The sequence below is a fragment of the Ambystoma mexicanum genome, chromosome 4q, assembly GCF_040938575.1.
Source record: "Ambystoma mexicanum isolate Mex_15411 chromosome 4q, UKY_AmexF1_1, whole genome shotgun sequence".
Taxonomy (NCBI): Eukaryota; Metazoa; Chordata; class Amphibia; order Caudata; family Ambystomatidae; genus Ambystoma; species Ambystoma mexicanum.
The window spans coordinates 663,853,748-663,874,524 of NC_090928.1; the positions used below are offsets into that span (position 1 = coordinate 663,853,748).

At 47.1% G+C, this 20,777-nt stretch overlaps 1 protein-coding gene across 3 annotated transcripts in view; it reads left to right on the forward strand.

The window, feature by feature from the left end:
* EML6 (EMAP like 6) overlaps positions 1-20,777 on the forward strand; it is a 3,038,586-nt gene that overhangs the window by 2,359,568 nt on the left and 658,241 nt on the right. The gene's annotated exons all lie outside the window — the stretch shown is intronic.

Here is a 20,777-nt window from a genome sequence, read left to right on the forward strand (position 1 = left end):
TGTGCAGTGGTATCTGCGCCACATCACAGCCTGGCAGGCACGCGCCCCTGACTCCGACATTAATGTGATTAGTGCCCGATTGGAATTGCACCCAGATTAGGGCTACAGCTGGAAAACCGGCGTTAATAGCGCTGCTGTCGAAGATAGTGCTTTTAGCGCCGGAGGACATTGTATCACCACCGGAACGGGAAGCCTTGCGGCAGCCATTTTGAAAAACACATCCATTCAAAATCTCCAATTCCTGCAGCCATGAATACCAGCAAAACATCCAGAATATCTCAGGAGAGGGTCAGGGGCAAGACTGTACAAGATCATCTCAGAAAGCCGAAATGTACAGAGGGGGGGAGCTGGTGGTGGTTGTGGCACACCATGAGGAGCTGTATGGTGCGAGGCAATATAAAACCTCTGCCCAGCGTCCCACAGCCATCTGGCAGAGGGTGAACCAGAAGGTCAGTGCAGTTGGTCGTATCCCCCGGGATGGTGAACGCTGCAGAAAAAGGTGGAATGACCTGCGGGTGCGGGTCCGGGGACTGCTGGCCCATCACAGGCAGGAGAGCATGGCCACAGGTGAAGTGACAGTGCCGCCACTTGCAATAATGCTGTGGGAGGAAAAGTGCAGCTCGGTGCTGGACATGGAGAGCATCGAGGGTGTTGGAGGTGCAGATGTGGGTGCCTGCAGCCAGGAGGCAGAAGGTGAGTCAACCCTCCCACCCCAAAACATGTGCATGCAACAATGCCACGCTAGCACAGCATGCCCCAGTGGGCAGACCCATGAGCCCAGCATTGTGACTGGGTGCAGTGAGTGGGTGCCAGTTCAGGCACTTAGCGCAGCATCCATGTGCCAGTGCACCAAGGCCACCCCTGTGAGTCAGAGCAGTGGCGAGGGAAGCCAACGTACACATCCAAGTGCCATGCAACACAGCCATGGTGGCAGCACAGCAGTGCCCCATAGGGACCTGCTAGTGACATTTACACCACCATCCCCCCAAATATCACATACGTCTGCAAGGTGGGTGCATGGGTATTCGAGGCATGCGAGCTTAGCAACAATTGGCCCACCAACAACATCTTGCCAAACCCACATTGTCCAAATGCAAAACACCTATGTGCACCCCCCCTTTCTGCACCAGTCACCATCATTGTCAATTGACCTGCATATGCCCCAGGCCAGGCCGTCCATTCTCTCAATACACTGGGCCATCGCTCATTACCATGCATACACTGCCATGCATGCAAAAATAAGCAGGAAATGTGACCCAACGGCATCACCTATGTCCTCTACAGACACACAGGCAACGCCAGGGGCATTGGAGGAGGAAGAGGCGGCTGGCCTGTCTGGGTGTGCACAGTTCTGCGACACAGCCACCACCAGCACCACCCCACAAAGGTGCAGATATGCCACCCATTGGCACCAGACACAGCCTACTACACCCCCAGTCCAGCCCACCAGGAGCACGGCAGTTGCCCCAGTCAACACCTCTGCTGCACACCACCACAGAGGACACCCTACCAGCCAATGTAACAATGGTGGAACAGGCTGACTCCGACCATGCTGCAGCGCCAGCAACTCAGGGCGCAGTCTGCGCACTCAACCCTCCACCACAACGGAGAGGCAACCACGTGGCCAACAGCGCAGCCAGAGTCTCCAGACCCCACCATGCCGCCGGTACATGCATACCCCTGAGCCAGACACAGACAGCCCCTCCTTTGGCTCCCCTGTTGTCAGCACAGCACAACAACGCAGTTATCACCAACGCAGACCACTGCCACATTGGGCATGGTAATGCAGAGGCTGGGTGAAATAGAGAGGCAAAGGGAGATGGAGGCCATTGCCACACCCACTCTGAGCACATGAAGGCAATCTGGGAGGCACTCCAGGCTGCGACATTAAGGATGGTGTGGGACAATGCCAGGACCTGGAGGCTCACAGCTGCAAGCACCGTTGCACTGACGGCATTTAGGCTAAGTGTGCATGAGATGACATAGGGTGTGTCACAGCCCTTGCTGAGCAGATCTGTCAGGGCAATGTGCTCCAACAGCTGCAGAGGGCTGGCTCAGTCCCTTCCAGGACAACAACACCTACCGAGGAATCCCAGGAAAGCACCCCTAGGCACCAGTCATTGTGAAGCGCAACATATCACCGGCAGTTGTGAAGCGCAACATATCACCGGCAGTTGTGAGTCGGGGAAAGAGGACACGGCCACAGTGATTAGTGTGATGACTGTGGCCTGGTTTGCCATGCCATTACACTTTTGGTGGCAGGGGGAGGGGGATTGTGTGCTTGGGAGTTGGTGCTTGGTGGTTAGTGGTTAGTGGGGGGTTGAGGGGATTGTGTGCTGGGAGTTGGTGGTGGGCAAGGGGTGGGGTGAATTGTGTGTTGGGGAGTTGGTGATAGGTGGTGGTTGGGGGGAGGGAGGTTTGTGTGCCAAATGTTAAAAATGTGTTGAACATCAATAATGTGTGGACATTCCCGATTGTGTACATGTGCAATTTATTCACAGTGCTAGTAGTGGAGAGGGGGTGGGGAGGGTGTTCTAGAAAAAAATTATCTATCAATGCCTACTGGGCCAGTCTTCTTTCCCTCACGTCATCCCTCTGAGTGTCTGCTCTGGCTCCTGCCTCATGCTGTTCCTCAGCGTCTTCCTATGGGTGTGGGCTGTCTGCATCGGGGGGTAGTGGCACAGTCGTCCTCAAACAAATGCAAATGTTATGGAGCAATGCACACACCAGAACAATCTTCCCAACTTTCTCAGGGGCATACATTAGGTCTCCACCAGTGCGGTCTAGGCAACGGAATCGTGCCTGGTGGAGTCCAAAGGTGTGCTCAATGCATACACGGGTCCGGCTGTGGGCATGGTTGTAGGCGGTCTCGTGTGGTGTACGTGTGTCACACACAGAGGTCATCAGCCACGCCAGCTGTGGATATCCAGAATCACCTGCACGGGGTGACATACAGACAACAGTCAATTGCCTCATACTGTTTGCTATCAAAACGTATCAGGGCGTTGTTAGCCGTGTGCATGCTTATGTGCATCCTGCACATGCAATGTGAAAGTGTGTTGGCTGTGCAGCATTTGTAAATGGTGGCATGCATTAATTTGCCTGTATGTGGACCCTGTGTCAATATGGTTGGTGTTCTGTGGTATGTCCCAGGTGAGTGCACATGGCAGTGGAACGGGGGTCATGCTGTTGGGTGCTGCTGTGTGTATCTGCCCTGTGCCGCATCGCCGATGCATTGTAGTACATGTGGTGTAATGTGTCGTGATGGCAGCGGTGTGTGTCCGTCAGCATGTGTGTCAGACGTATGCATGCTCCCTTGGCTGCCCCCTGCCGTTGGTGCAGGTGCTGCCCGGGTGCTGCCAGTGCAGCCACTTGTCATTCCATGCTTTCTTTCTGTGTTGCCATACACCCGTTTTTGGTCTGGTGCTTCACTGTGCATATGTGGCAGGGATTGTACTCACCCATTTTCCATGTCTGTTGTCCTCTGTGCCTCTCCATGTATCCTGGCAGTGTGCATTTGCGTAGGACCCTGGAGTCGTGGGTTGAACCTGGGTAGTGGTCACAGCAGTGGCTGATGGTGAGGTCAGGGCCGCAAGTCACCTGCACGTTGAGAGAGTGGTAGTGCTTTCGGTATACGGCCTCATGGGCATGGGGCACCACCAACGCGAGATGGGTACAGTCAATGGGCTGCTATGACATTAGGCATTTGTGCGGCAGCATGGAGCCTTGCCTTCATGTTGTTGACCTGGGTGGTGGACAGTGCAATATGTTGGTTGACATGTTGCAGGAGGGCATCCACCACCTGGCCCATGACTGCCCAGAATGTGGGCTGTGCCATGCCGTGCATCATGGCCACAGAGTGCTGGAAGGAGCCTGTCCCCAGGAACTGCAGGACTGCCACAAGCTTCACCAGTGGGGGCACAGCAGTATGGAAATTGATCCTGCTCCCTATGTCGACCTGTATTGTGGCCAGCAGCTCAGTGATAGTCTCCCTGTTGAGGCGGTACTCTGTAACCAACTGGGTGTCGCTGAGGGCCCAGGGTGATGGCCTGACCCTGGGGATGGGTGCTCGCCTTGCTGGGGCTGCTCTCCTCCTCCTCATCCTCCTTCTCATCCCCCCCCCATCCCCTGTACTCCCTGTGCCCTGGCCTGGTTGACCTGCATCTGAAGGTCCAGACTCAGCATGAGAAGCTGCCTGTCCTAGCTTCCAGCAAATAATGGCAGCATGGTGTTGGAAACAGTGTTTGGGGCCTGGGTGTGTCTTATATAGCCCTCTGGTGTGCATTGTGTGCACCTGTGGCTTGATTCCTGGCACCTGGGTTAATTTACCTCCAACCTCGAGCTGGAGTTAATTCTCAAGCTGTATTAGCGCTGTACATGCACTTGTGATACGGCTGTAATTGCGCTTTGTGTTTTGGGCGCTATTAGCACCGGCTTTGATAGCGCCGGCTTTAACATTGCTGTTACATTTTGGGTCCGGCGGTATTCATGCAGCTCGTAATCCGGTGGAGCAGTATTGGAAGTGCTAATTCAGTTACCGCCGGGTTTAAAGGCCTGCCCAACCCGTGATGAGGCCCATTGTCTCCTGGCTGTAGGCCAGGCCTTCCCCTCTGTTCATGTTGACTGCCTTTCTTCACACCTGCCAGCCCCTGGCCCTCTAGGTTTGACCACCTTTGGTTCCTTGCACTGGATTGCTCTGTTCACTTCCACCAACTCACTGGCCCTCCTCTGTCTCATACTTCTCTTTGCCTCTGATGACCTCCTCCTTCCTTATTCTTCCGTTACCTCCTCTGTCCCTCTTTCAATGCCTCCTTCCCCCATGTTTTTCTCTCTTCCTTCTTCTCTCTTGTATTTTCCTGCTCTACCTCCATCCTTTCACTGGTCCTTCTTTGCTCCTTCTCCTTGCCTGTCTTTCTCTACTTTAGCACCATCCTTTCACTGCTCCATACTTTCACCGTTACTTCCTTCATTCTTCACCTTCCTGCCTTTCTACACACACCACTTTGTTCGCCACTCAAATTCAAACTCCCTCCCTATGGGCATATTGCTGCCCCTTTTCATAGTTAGGCTGGAGCAGGGATTGGGATTATGAAGGACTTGTCCTGTATACCTGTTAGGCAGAATTATATGCAGTACCCTTTGGGAACACCCCACACAATTAGGACTACAAGTGACAGTACAAATTCACCTTTGGTACAGGCCTGTACTACACAGTAAAGTGGTAGCGATGGCTGAGCAGCCAGACTTATCTCAAGAGTAAAGTGAGCAGTATCAATAGTTACACAAAGGACAGCAATTACTGTGATTCAAACAAACACTGACTCAAGGTTTCTGAGTAAAAGAATATACATTTATTTACACATCAGTTATTAAACATTTCACTATTATCAAGCAGTAGAAAAATCACGTTACCAATACACTACACCGGTATCAGGTAATAATATTGCCATATATATGGTCGCCGTAAAAAATATCGCCGGGAAAATGTCGTGGTGATATTATTTGGGTGACCATATATATGGGGACAGGGGCAAAAAAAAACTTTGGCGGTTGCTGGGGTGTCCCCCGCATGTTCCATGCAATAATGCCGCCACAAAAAACGGGCATTTTTCAGCGATATTTTTGCATGGCGAGATTTTTGTGGCAACATTATTACATGGAACCACTACACCGCACCCAATAGATTCTGGACAAGTTAGGCTCAAAATGAAGTGTGAGCAAAATGGCACTCCAGCAATTTAAAAGGGAGGTAAAGACAAAGTTAGACAGAAATTGAGCAGCACCAACAAGAAAGTAAGCAGGTCAATCTAGAAAAAGGAACTACAGTGAGGAAATCAAATTAAAGGAGCCTGGCCCAAAGTCAATGGACCAAAGTCTTTGCAGAGGATCACACAGTTCAGAGTAGTTTGCGGTTAAGTCTTTGCCAAGAGTTCAGAATGAAGTTGGTCGGACGAAAAGTTACTTTAAAGAATGAAGGGCAAGCCCTCGGATTGGTGAAAGATTTCACACACTTTCACCGCGGCTGGCCGAAACGAACAACCGGGTTAGCAGAGTACCTTTAAAACAGAAGACTGCTGTAGCTGAAGCAGACGTTCCTGGCAGGTCCTGCAGGCTCACGGTTCCTGAAGCGACTGTCAGTCTGACAAGGAGGAAGACTGGAGGGTCCTGCACTGCCCAGGAAAGAAACAAGCAGCAGAGCAAAGCGACGAATAAAAGGTGCGCTCCTTAAAATGCAAGCAGGGTCTGTTCCTCCTGGCTGTTCGGTTCACTGTAGCTTGTACAGCAAATTCGACCAGAGAAGGGAGGCCTGGCAAGCAGTTTGGTGAACTGGTTGTTCCCGCCAGCTCAAGGGGAGAAGATTCCTTGCAGATCTTCCCTGTTGTCGAAGTTTGAAGATTCGGACCCGCAGCAGGGGTTCACTGGGAGGTTCAGTCGTGGTAGAGGTCCTTTTCGGTCAGCTTCTCTTTGGTTCTCTCACTCCAGTGGCGACTCTGCCTTTCCAGCCCCAGAGACCTGCTTTTTATGCAGTTTTCCCCCCATTCACGCAGCCTGGCTGTCAATCACACAGCAGGGTGACTGTTCCGCCAGGACAGTCACAACAGCCAATCATGTCAGAGTGCGACATGGGTCTCCAAGGAGACCCTGTGCAGGGAGTCCTAAACCCCTCCCTCACATCCTGTCCCCCTCAGACATTCAGGTGCCTAAGGAGGGCTTCTGTGCAGAAGCCTGCGAAAGGACAGTGAACAAAGGAACCAAACCTGGTTTGGCACGCAGAGTAAAACACAAGAAATACCTTTACAAAAAGAAATGGTGAATAAACCCAGCCGGTACCGTATAAAAACATATATGGTCCAGCGGGTTTAAGTTCGAGGCTACCAAGATAGCCTAAAACAATACCAAGGCTATATAAAATTACCGCAGTAGGAAGAATAGGGTAGATACCACTGCTACCAGCCAAATCTTAATGAAAAGGGAACGAAACAATGTTCCATGAGAGACTGACAAAAAGGGATAACTATTAACCCTTTCCAGTACTCTATGTAAGATAGTTTGTACTGGGTCTGTGGTTTTAAAAAGACTATTAAAGTCAATGGCAACTTTACATGTTCAGGGAGACAGTAGTCAGTCCCAGAAAATGGAGTCTTAGTTGGGAAGTCTAAAATGACAACCCTGTGTCACTGCACTGAAGGTGCTGTGTAACACACAGTAGAAAGTTGATGCCTATGGAGTAGGTGAGGCTCCACAGTCTGACCACAAAAATGTTAAACACATACAGAAAAACACATGTAAGAGTGGGAAAAAAGATGCACACTCTTACCAGGTGAAGAAAATAAATCCTAGAAATCCAGCAAAGCTGCTGAGGGACTCAGTAGGTAAGGGAAATTAGCCATTCTGGAGAATTCTCCCTAACACTACCTGTGTCTCACTAGTGTATGTATCCTGGGATCAACTGGTGATCCTTATTTTCTTCACTAGCCCTTGTGTTTCAACTGATGTCCATATTGTTTGATGTCAGCCCATGGCTCTGCTTATTTAACAGAGGGATCCGCCATTTTGGAATAAGGCAGCCTTATTATGACGGCCACCTGATTTCACCATGGTCTCCTCAATATTGTATGCGAGTCCCTTTTTCCCCTCAAGATCCTTAACTCATCTCACTGCAGCACGCCCTACATCCTGTGCAGTGGAGAACACAGCATACGATTGTGATCATATCTGCGATGCACCCCACTGACAAGAGACATTTCTAGGCTGGGGGGAGCTTGTCAGGCTATAGCTCATTTTTAGTTGAGTTTAGTTGTTGCCCGGATAGAATCTGAGGTTACAACCAAAAGGCTAGCTGGCCCTGAGTCCCGACATTAGTATAGCCCAGGATCTTTTCCATACCTAGCAACACCCCTGCCACTGACCATGCTCATGGAAATCATCTCTTTTTGTAGCTCGGTCTTATATTTGTGAGCCTCACCCATGGATCACAATTTGCTGGTTACCTCTTTCAGTGTCTATCCCTCGCGCTGTTAGTATGATTTGAGCAATGTGTGTGGATCTGATGACAAGGTTGGGAACAGCTCAGGGGCCCGAGGGATACACAAAATACTACCACCAGGGTTTGCATCACAGAGCTTATAGCACTCTGCCCATCTCCCAGGCTACCTCTCATCTAGTAAGTATTAAATAAAAGCAGAGACAGTGGTGAACGCTGAGGGATCCCACTATTCGGTGGCCACTTGAAAGCGGGTAACATAACAATCTGTTGGCGTTTTATGAAAAACATTTGACACCACTTCAGAACCGTGCTCATCCTCTGGCCACTGAGAATTCTAGTGGTAGAATAGTCAAGAGTAGCACAAGTCGCATGAACAGCTGAACAGATAAGTTGGTGATATAGCATGTGACCAATTAAAAAAAGGAAATAAGTGGTTAATGTTTATGAAAAGGTGCATGAACACTTCAGTAGTTCATCCCCTTTTTCTTGGTTTACAAATGAACATTTTGGTCAAGTTGTGATGAGCACAGATAACAGCCAAGCCACTTCCTCATCCGTGAGTTTGTAACCATAACTGTTTTATGGTTTGTGGATACAAGAGCTGGACAAATTGGAATTTTTTTCCTAATCCGGGATTCTATCAAGCATCTGTTAATTAATGCAAAATATAAAACTATTCATTTTGGTGGAAAGGAAGGGTTAGTAACACAGCCAGGGTGGCTTGTTGAGCATTCTTTGGTGTATTCAGTTTTGGATACTGTCTTGCTTGGAATGAGGTGGCTGGTGTCCCCAAAGTGCCCACAGGCTTAACAGATAGTATATGATCTTACCACAGGAGTATAAGTATTCATCCACGGGAAGCCGAGATAATCGGCAAAGCAGCTGGTGCAGGAAACCGAAAGTGCTTCCCCTGACGTGGCGCTCCAAGACTGCAGCGGCACCATGTAACTTGAGAGCGGCCTGCGGTTTGAGGTGCGGGTCCAGGTGATATCTCAGGGCATTGTTCCCATAGCGTTGAGATGTTAACGCTTCTGCCCGGGGCTTAGGTGAGTTTACAGAGCGGTCCCCCAGTCGAGTTGGAGCGGGGGACAAGAGCAGAGGCAGCAGAGTAACAGCTTGTAGTCATCGGTCACCGTTCCCATAAGCACTGTGCTGCACCCATCAGCGCCCTCGTGGAGTTCCTGGAGGTACTTGTTGCTTGACGAGCGTGACTCTGGGGGCTGGAGCTGCCTGGAGAGTGGTCGGACCCTGGGACAGTGGACCTCTGGGGGTTTAAGTGATATCACGCATTCCTTTGTGAAGCAGGAACTGGAGGTGGAGAGTAGCTGGTGGCCCCCACTGAGGTGAGACGGTGGAGGACACTGTTAGGCCTTGATGGCAGAGTGAAGTACTAGTCTGGGAACTTGAAGGTGAGGTGTGGGCCCCCTGGCATGTTCTAGGGACGTGTGCTCGCCTCACTGCATAGACATGGGAAGGGGTCAGTGGACCGGATTGGAGCTCAGGGGATCTACAAGTCTTTGGAATACCAGAGAGGGATAGAGAAACGGAAAGGACCTAAAAGATCCATACATGAAGTGGTGAAAATTCTCTTCGATAGTGACACCATTGACAAACTGAAAATTGACAGAGTCCATAGAGCCGGTGGATCTACTAGGGGTCTTAGGTTGGTCCTGGCCCGCTGTCATAACTACCAAGATAAATTCCTCGCCTTCTCCAGGATCTTGAAGACGGGCCCGGTGGAGCTTGAGGGTCAGAGAGTTACTGTTTTCCAGGACCTTTCGATGATAACTTTAGCCAAGAGACGTCTGTGCTCCCCCCTAATAAAATAGCTTGCCACAAAGGGTGTCCGTTATCGATGGGGCTTCCCCTTCTCCATTTCCTTTGAGGTGGATGGATATGAGTACAAGCTGATCACTGAAGAGGATAACAACATAGTCATGGGGGAATTAATGGGGGCCAAAGCACCTAATGGGGATACCCGTAGGGAATGACGATGGGTATAGACAGTGGCGTGTGAAGGGCCCTAGGAGACGGCGAGACCCGGGCTCGAGGTAATTCAGGAAACTAAATGCATCACCAGTCACAGAAAAATGAATCTTCTAAATTGCAATGCTTTGTCCTGTTGGGGAGACGCACCTGATTGGTGTACTTGGAAAAGGGAACTGTGGAATGTTTTATGTGATGGGGTGAGGTCCTGATTTCGGGTTCAGATGGAGGACAGTGATATGTGACAGGATAGAGAAGAGGTTTTAGATTCTAGGGGTGGTTTGGCATTTGGTTGGGGGGAAGGTGGAGGCTTGCTTATGCTAGTTAATGTGGTTATGACCCTGGTGTTCGGGTTCTGTTGTTGGTCTGGTGATTGCTCAGTGATGGTTACTGGGGAGGACCGGGCGCCTAAGTGGAATGGGGGAGGAACAGGCTGTGGGATGATACAAGGGCTAAGGAGGTGTTTATAAATATAGGTGTGGACTGTTCTTTTTACTATTGTGACTCAGTTAGGTGGGAACTTCCTTGGTCGAATGATAGGGGCAGAGGGTCCCGAAAGGGCAAGACTTTCAAATGGCAGACAATATGAAGGGATCCAAAGAGGATTGCGTGCGAGTCTGGACACCAAATGTAAAAGGACTCAACTCCCCAACTAAAAGGTCCCTGATTGCCAGAGAATTATGAAGAATTGAAATGGACATACTCTTCTTACAAGTGACCAAGTTCCTCTGAGGAGATGAATGGAAAATCCCTTGTGGCATTCTGGATCATGCATATTGGGGCTTGGGGAACTCCAGGAGGGGCGGAGTGTGGATCTTGATTCACAAGAACCTTCGGATGGAGGTTACGAAAGCGTGGTCTGAGGGGAGAGCATTGTTGATCTAGGGGGTTTTAAAGGGGATACATTTCACATTTGTGAATGTCTACGCTCCGAATCAGGGTCAGATTAAGTTTTTGAAAGATATGTTGGCGAGAGCTCTGAAGGAGGGTGTGGGATATTTGATCATCAGTGGGGATTTTAATATGTGGGCGGATTTTACTTTGGATAGACAGCCCAGGGCCCCGGACTATCTATGTATCTCGATAGACTTATGGGATGTTGCACAAGGATCGGAGATCCTTCCAATTAATTGGTCTGATCATGACTTGGTGTTATTTGATCTCTGATGGCTGGATTTATGCCCCGGGATTTCTAAGTGGGGGTTTAATAAATCCCTCTAGAATGATCCATTATTTAATGAGGAAAAGTCTTTTTCCAGTTGACGCAGAAAAGACTTTTGACAGGGTTGAGTGGGACTTCTTGAGGGCGGTGCTGGCTAAATACGGGATGAGTACCACATTCCTATAGGGGATTATGGCTGTATACTCCTCTCCAAGGGCCTGTGTTGCTGTGAATGGGGGTTTCTCCCGGTGGTTTGAGTTACGTAGAGGAACGAGACAAGGCTGTCCCCTTTCACCTATTCCATTCGGCTGGTCCGTGGAACCGCTAGCTCAGATGATATGGGCGGATCGGATGATTGAGAGGATAGAGGTAGGTGGGGTTGAATATAAATTGGGGCTATATGCTGGCGACATTCTCTTACATCTAAGGAACCCATTTATTTCTATACCAGCGGCAGTGGGGCTTATTGAACAATACGGGAGTTTTCAGGATTTAAAATGAATAAAAGTAAGTCCACTTTGTTTCCCCTGACACGGACAAGGGATCAGGAGGTAGGCAGGCTCTCAGGCACTTGGGATGAGTATTATCCGTGGTACTATTCGATATCTTGGGGTTAATGTTACAAGGGACTTAAGTGACCTGTATGAAGCCAATTTTCCCCCCTTAATGTCAAAATTATATGCAGATCTAGAAAAGTGGAAAAAGTAACTTTTTCTTGGCTTAGATGACTTCATACTCTAAAGATGGTTTTCCTCCTGAAGATTTTCCATGTGTTTCAGATGTTATCCATTCGGATCCCTAAAGAGTATTTTAACAATGTGCAGCAACATCTTTTAAGGTTCTTATGGCAAGGGGAAAAAGCGAAGATATCTCGCAAAGTTCTTGCTCTCTCCAAAGATAAAGTGGCGGGGTTGGCCTTCCAGATATATATTTACATTATAAGGCCACCCAACTTAGAATTCTGATCTCCCATTTGCGGGCACAAAGAGCCTTACAATAGGTAGACCTGGACAACTTCCATCTCAGGCCGGCTACTGTAGGAGAATTGTTATGGGTGCCTAGGCGTAGTCTCCCCCAGAGAATCAGGGAACACCCCATCCTAGGGACAATCTGGAACGTCTGGCATCAAGACCAGGAGATGCATGGGGTAGCAATGTGGCCCTCCCTACTGAGCCACAATTGGGTGCCCGGTGTGACAGACCTCATTCCAAACCCAGAGAGGTTTGAGAGCGATTGTACGAGGGCAGGTCTGGAAAGAGTAGGGCAACTCTGGAAGGATGGTAAATGTATCAAAATAACAGATTTGGAAGAAACACTGGGGATCGGTCGGCTGTCAGTCTTCCTGTACTTGCAATTACAAGTGGTCATTACAGCAGAGGTCTGGAGAGAAAGGATTTAGATGGACCTCACTCCCCTTGAGAAAATCTTATACACCAGAAAGGATATGAGGGGACTGATCCCTTCACTGTATGGGGCATTAGTAGAGATGGGCACGGGGTCCACAGATGGAGTGGGGACTCGTTTGCAGATGGGTCTGGGTACAGTATCGACAGTCAAGCTTTCCAAAATGTACCAGGAGTTTAGCCTGCTTTGTTGGCGTAGATGTGGGGCAAGGGCGGATTACTGGCACATGTGGTGGTGTTGTCTAAGTGTCCATGTTTTCTGGGGCCAGGTCCTGGGTTGGATTAAAGAATTGGACGGAAACGCCCGGGAGAAGTTCCCAATGATGGTCTTGTTTGGATTAGAGGAAGTTGAGGATTTCTTTATCAGACTCCCACATTTGGTTAATTCCTTATTATTGTCAGGAAGGGTATGTTTGGCGAAGCATTGGAAAAGGGTCCTACTCCCAACTAAGGGGGAATTGATTAACGTGGTTAAGACCATTTATGTGATGGAATAAGTAACTGCAGCTGTATATGGGAGAGTTGGCCCTCTCGAAATGGAATGGGCAGAATTTTGTAGTTCATACATGCCGGAAGGATCGGGTGGATTGCTGGGGACAGGTCTGGAGGATGATGTAAGGACAATGGGCCTCATTATGAGTCCGGCGGTAAACATTCCTGAAATTCTGGCATGTTACCGCTGGACTCGTATTACCATTCCGCCTCGGTGATTCCAGGAATTACGACCCCGGTGACCTGGGAATTCCAGAGGCGGAATTCGGTAAATCCCCATTCCCATTGAGTCCTGTAGGACTCAATGATGAAGTGGAAACACCGGCACCATCTCGTGATGGTGCTGGTGTTTCCACGTGCGCCTGCAGGCGGGTGATGTTAAACCTGACACCTCCTGTCTGCAGAACTCGAGAGCACCCGGTCCGGAAACAACGGTGGCGGCAGATTTACCGCCACCGTTATTTCCAGACCGGGTGACTCGTAATGAGGCCCAATGTAATGTTAGTATGCATATGAGGTCATTAGACTTCCTTGAGTGGTCACCAGGGTAATGTGCAATATTAAGTTGACCAAAGAGGAATTTGTATGTTATTAACAGGGTTCACTGAAGTCATCACATGGAGAATGACAATTACACTGGCCGGTGGGGGGAGTTAAGGGGTGTTGGGTGGGCAGAGAATTTTGGGGTGTTGACCTTTGACCTATGTTGAAGTTAACAAGTTTGAAAATGTAAGCTGGCTATGTATACCGTTGTAATGTGCAAAACCGAATAAAACTAAAATAAAATAAAAAGTAAAAATATTCATTGAAAGGTTACAGTTTGAAGCTTGACATCATGGTGCTGGCAGCGGAGGGTGATTGGTATTAAGTGCGGTGAAGGGTAGATGGTTACAGAGAAAGTGGAAAGGGGGAAACTAAACTGGCAATAGGTGGGAGACTCATGCGTTTGGATAGGTAGAAGACCACCTGCAAAGCAAAATAAAGGTTGTTCAAAATTTCAAAACATACATTTTGACTTATAGTACAAAGTCTAATACTTGTTTTCAAACTTAAATATTGGAGCGGTCATAGTCTCAACTAGGCTTATTTTAAACTGATTTTCAAACTTTACATCTAGCACTCGAATGCTCCCATTCACCACAAAAACAGATCCTTTTTTAAGCGTATTGGTGTGGACAGGCACAAGAAGATGGAAATCAGGGGGCGTGGCCAAGCAGCCATGGAGTAGGCTGCGATTCCTCGGAGCTCTGTGATTCGACTTATTAATTCGAAGAAAAACGCATGTGTTGACGGCCGATTCCAGCGGAAAAAAGATACGGTATCTGGGTGAATACTTCAGGCAGCAGATGAGCGCATAGGTGAGAGAAAGTGGACACAGCATAGATGACACAGCATAGATGTGTATCACACCGCAGAAGAGGAACATAAGCACAACACTGTGGTAGCTGTTGAGAAAATCCAGAAATGCATGAAGTTTTGGGAGAAGTTGCCACTAGCTATGATGGGACGGGGGGCAATGCTTAAGATAGTGGTCCTACTTAGGCTTTTACAATATTTTAACAATATCCCACATATGATACCCAAGGAGTTCTTCGCTAAACTGAATAGTGTGTGCAGGGACTTCCTATGGCATGGTACCCGGGACAGAGTAGCGCTATGGAAGTTGCAGAACTTCTACGAAAAGGGAAGTATCAGGCTGCCCAATTTTGAGGTCTACTACATAGCAAGTCAATTACAATATGTGGCCAATTGGCTCTCCGACGAAGTGACCCCTGAACATAGGTTGTTTGGGTGGGTTTGTAACCCATTTTACTTAAGGGAAATGATATGGTTGCCTGAAACAGATATGAAGGAGCGCCCTAAGATGATGATGTTGGGGTGGAAAATGTGGCGTCGAGCGTGTCGGATGATAGAGGACCCACTCCGTGCTCCCCGCAAGTACCGCTGGTCGCATTAGCAGGAGGGGGCAAGCAGCTGAGGGTGATTATCAGAACCTACTGGGAATCGGTGGGACTGGTAACGTTAGGGGACATCTGGCAAGAGGGGACCATTAGAGATTTCGAAGAACTTGGGGAGGAGGTGGGATTACACACTGGCCAATATGTTACATACCACAGGATGGTCCAGAAAATTCAGAAAACGTGGCCTGAAACAGTATTAGCAGAGGAACCAGATGCTACTGTGGGGGTAATATATGACATATCGGAAGGGGGGCATGAGATTTCTAGATTGTATGAGATGGTGATGACCAAGGTGGGGAAGGAATTGACACATTTGAGACTTGATTGGGAGGAGGAGGTGGGGGCCCCGATGGGAGATGGGATGTGGGAACGCGCCCTGGGATATCACAAAAAAGGGCAAGAAACGCTACACTTAAACAAATACAACTGTACATAACGCATAGAGCATACATGACCCCTCTGAAGATATCCAAGTTCCGGAACGCAGGGCGACATGCGTGCCCTAAGTGTGACATGGAAAACGCTGACATGACACACATGTTTTGGTCATGCCCAGTAATCAAAGGTTTCTGGGGTGAAGTTGCACTAAATTAGCGACAAAAGGGGTCAAGCTTGTCATAGATACGTCTTGGGCCTGTTTGCTGGGAGGGATCCCCAGACCACGGAAACTTAAACATGTTGAGAAACTGAGAAACTTGGCATATGTGTTAGCAAAACGGAGGATCGCCATGGGATGGAAGACGTGCCACGGGTGGAGGTATGGTGGAGGGAGTTACAGAACTGGGCGGAGGCTGAAACGGTAGTATGGCAGGAGGCGAGCAGCATGAGTGGGGAGGAAGAAATGGGTACCTTGATGGCATGGAAACTATTAATAGCGGAACTGTTCAGATCTATATCGGACCCGACTGAATCCGAAGATAGTGAGACCCAGCCACATGTAGCAGATACTGAACGAGAAGTACAAATAGGCTCATAATGGAGGGTGGGACGTGGTGAGCAGTGGCAAACTGGAAATACAAATGGTGTTTACTGGAATTGTTGTAAATTACACTGCATGTTGGGTTTGTTTGTATTGTTGTTTGGTTTGAATAAAATTAATAAACTATTTTTTTTAAAAAAAGATGGAAATCATATGGACTCTTTGGCCAACACCATCCACAGAAGTGGAATAAATCCCTCAGCAGTGCTAAACCAGTGTTACTCCTCCATAGGCATTAAATGCCACTCCTGAATGTCATGGTCATGGTTAAATACAAAAACATTCTATGAGGGCAATAAGGCTGTACTTCAATCTCAACAGTGATTTTATGAAGTCTTAGAAAGGTCACTGTTTTAGAGATGGAAGCATGCCAAATGGCTCGGGTTCTGGGCTTTGAGTCCTGGCTTGCTTTTGGGTTTACTCAAAATTCCCTCACCAGTTGAGTATAGTCTCTTTCTGGCACACATGTATTCTCCGTCTTTCTTCTTCGATCTTACTGTTACACTGGTGTGTTCTGCATATTTTTTGATCGATATGTTGTGGAGGCAGAGACTCTAGTCCAATTCCCCCTTACTTTACAAAAGTTATTCCCAGGCAGGCAATAAAGAGGCACACAAGTTCATCCTTGCGTAATATTTATTGTTCAGACAGTTTGAATGTATGCATGGCATCACATTTCCCAAGTCTCTTAGTACCCAAACCATTTGTAAATCCATGGCACATCGTTTTACACTACATGTCTAGCACAAGCTAGCATATGCACCCACAATAATGCATATGTGTATTAGTGGAAAGGCTTTAGTCAACTTGTGCCTTTTATTTGATGGATCAAATAGAAAAATATGCAACTTGCCTCTGGACACACTCATTCAGGTACGTAATGTAAGGGAATGCTATTTTACTCAAATAGGTTGGGTCCAAGAGGTATGTCTCTCACAGTTGATAGCCAAAGGGATATGGTTTCGAATGGGCAATCCGACCGTCGTTCTTACCTTACCTCTGTTCAGAACAGGTGCTCAAGAAGGTGTAAAGCAGACAGATGTCATCAGGACAGCCTCTGTCTGGTTATCTGCAACCTGGTACAGTGCTGTAACTTAATTACCACCCTTTTGTTGGCGTGCAAATTAATGAAAGAAAAAAGATGCAATGGGTAGCTTCTTTAAAGGCTTCCCTATGCAGTGCACTCCTATAACAGGAAGGACATGTGCATACTGGTGTCAACTATTCTGGTTCTCCAAATACCATTTCCACTGCAAGCATATATATTTGTTTTTGTTAAACCTGTGTCCTATACTTGCATATGCAGGCAGTGTTGGGCAATGCTGCACTTGTGTTCAGAACTATGTGCAGGGGCTGTTGGTGAATTTGTGCAATGCAGATGTGTTCAAAATTCTGGACAAAATGAGAATCTGTCATAGGAGTATTACATGGCAATTGTGTATTATTATCTGACAGATCTTGAAGAATTTCTGAGAGGTTAAGTTAAATAATGCTGCCACCCACTGAAGATATATAAGGCTTACTCTTGTGGGATGTATTGACCCACTGCTGCTCTACCCTGCGACATCCCTGTGTCCTGGTGGTGCAAGAATGATCAAAATGGCTGCAAAACCACTGGGTGCACCAAATCCTATGGAAATTGCACTCTGAAACACGAAAAGATTGCTTCCAAATATACCTTGCCTGTTGTCAGTGGTGGAACAGAGACCTCACAACTGAAAAATGTCATTGGGCTGCCGAACATGTAAAAATGGAGCCTGCATGAAAAGCGGTGCTCACTGAAAGAAATCCGGAATCTTGTTCTTAAATCCCTTTTTCTCGGTTGCTGAAACTACAGAATGCCGGTCCAAAACACCATAAAACATCCAATATCCTCACTGAGTGGTACCCGCCACTTCATTTAAGAAATCATTATGAACATACAATGTCATGAAAAGCGGAATCTGTCATCAAAATATCCACAGCAAAAAGGTGCCTGCGAAATCTGTCAAAATATGGGCGCAGTACCAACGACCGCCTGTATGACAGCTGTCAGTAGTTGCATCAGAAGTTCAAACTTGTGCAATTGAAATCAAATGTCTGGAAACTAAGTGACCTGTTATTAAGAGGAACCTAGGTTGTAACTATTTAATTTCCATGGTTTAGAAGCTGGAATAAGAGTTCTAGCTGCTTGTTTGAAAATTGCAAGTTTTGTTTTAAACCAAGGAAAATGTAATAAAATGCCATTGAAGTTCAGCTGAACTCGAAGCCACCAAACCAGTTCCACAGCTTCCCGCAACAAAAGGCATCTCCCTTCTGCTTCCCACCAAGGCCAGGAAATTACAACTTTGTGAGAATTAGATCAGAGGAGGAGATCTTGGGCTGCAGCAGGAAGGGGACAATGGACTTTCTCTGGCTGAAAGGATATGCAGATTGTGAAGTGTCAAAACATGGCCTCTCCCAGAAGGAAGGGGGCGGATTGCTTCAGACCTGCCAGGAGGAAAAGGAGGCGGGGACAGGCAACCATTTGTGGATTCACAAGCACAGAAAGCATATATTTGAAAAAGACTGATAAATGACTGTGAAAATTTGTAAAAATTATAGAATTAACAGCATTATTAATGAGATTTTTGGGTGCACATTTTAAGAGATTCCAGAACTCTGTGCGATGTTCTGGGAAGGCACAGTGAAAATTCTGGTTTTGCAGCAAATGTATTTGGTTCCATGTAATAATGTTGGCACAAAAATCTCGCCATGCAAAATTATCGGCGAAAAAAAATTGCTGTTTTTTGTGGTGACATTATTGCATGGAACATGCGGGGGACACCCCGCAACCCCCAAACTTTTTTTTTTACCCTGTCCCCATATATATGGTCACCCATATAATATCGCTGCGACCTTTTCCCGGCGATATTATTTACGGCGACCATATATATGGGGATAATATTACCTGATACCATGTATTTATGTTTTGGACAAACTAGATATTGTGTCCCGGACAAAAAGTGTGAAATTTTGTCAAATCCAGACCCAAGATCCTACAGAGACGGGGCTTGGAAGAGTATTTGCTCCACAAAATATGTGATATATGTATTTTATTTTTTATAAAGATTGCACACATGTAAATATGTATTATACCGAAAAGTAGATTTCATGTTCAAAAGCCAAGGGGAGGATTCCTTGACTCATAAAACCACATCATCATAGTGACACCTTGTTTTTCTCCTCCAATCAAGGGAGAGCGCGGATCCTAGCCTATAGTCTACCCAGGGGGTGCGCTTAGGATAATTCAAAGAAGCAGCCAGGCTGTGCTGTATTGCTTGCCTGCCAGATAATTGTCTTCAGAACCAGAAGGGCAGATTAAACCCAATCCTATGCCGCGCTGTGCCGTGACCAGAGAGCCATTGCAGATCCAGTCGTGCTGTGCTGTGCCGTGCAGACCAGAGCACCTTGCTGTCCAGTCCGGTGTGCCCAGCAGAATCCTAGAATCCCTGACGGTTCTGTTCAAACCTATGTAGTGAGTATCCAGAGATAGGACTGTGTCACTCTCATATATACTGTCCATAGTAATCCCTATCTAAATCCATCCTATTTTATCTTTAGAAACCTGCATTGTTAGAAATATTTTTGAACTGCCTGAACACTCTATCTCATCCGTATTATCTCCTTCTGTACTAGTAGTGTTAAAATTATCTTTGCGCTGATATATTGCATCTGAAGAAGGCAAACGTCTCGGCTGGCAGTCGCCTTGATCAAGTGGCTGAGCTTCCATGTAGCAATTGCTTCTTCATAGTCTCTCCTAGTATAAAGAAACCCTGTTTGTCTTTTAAAAGCGCATCCTGTTTTGTCATTGTTGCTCTCAGAAAAACAACCTCCACGAAAATGTCCATAACTACTTCAAATTTTGTGCCAGAAACGAAATTTAAGTGTCTGCTTGTAGCTAACATCCTAAGCTTTCCAGAGAACCCAACACCTTATAGTTCTCCCGCGATCACGATTACCGCACTCGGAAAGGTTTGCCGCAAATATTCGGTTTGGCAAAATCTATAACATATAAAATAGCTTTTCATTGCATCTGACCTCAAAATTAAGTTTTCACATTGCTTATTACTCTCAAATCATTGCTAGTGTTTGTCTGCCACCATATAAAGCGGCTCCTATTCGTATTTCAACAATTTCAGTGATTTAGCCCATATTAGTGTTTTACCTATTCTATTCAAAGCCAACTTTAAAACCATTTTGATAGTTTGCCAATTATTCCTGTTTCTCTCTTGTGTTGCTGGGGGGAAATTGGGGTTGACATTTGTTTGAATTCTGCATTCCTGAAACCTATTCTCTCTCCTCCTATATCTCTACATTTCATATTGGGGGGTTGAGGTGTGTGCAGGGGGAAATAGTAACCATATTGCTATTTGATTTGAACACACACTCCCAAAGTATTAATGCTGTGCTGCATTGTTTTTTCTCATTATTACTCCTTGTGATTAAAGAGATTGCTTAGTGGGAATTCACCCCATTGGAGATTATTGTATCCCCATTAAAAATAGTGTGATTATATTGTATATATATAAATAAATATTTTAACTTTGCAAACCAGCTTGATTCCCGGTTCAGTGTGACCGGTGGGGTTCCAAGAGAGGGGCGTGATATAAGTGGTATATCGTTCTGAATAAAAGAACTTTTAGACACAGATAAAAAAATAAGGGTTTCAGTTGTGCATTACACACTAGGCATTGACTTAGGTGAAGTGTCGGATTGAAATCACTTAACACTATTCAGCATTATCAATCATTAAGGAGCGATTGATATCCCCCTCTACCTACTGAAA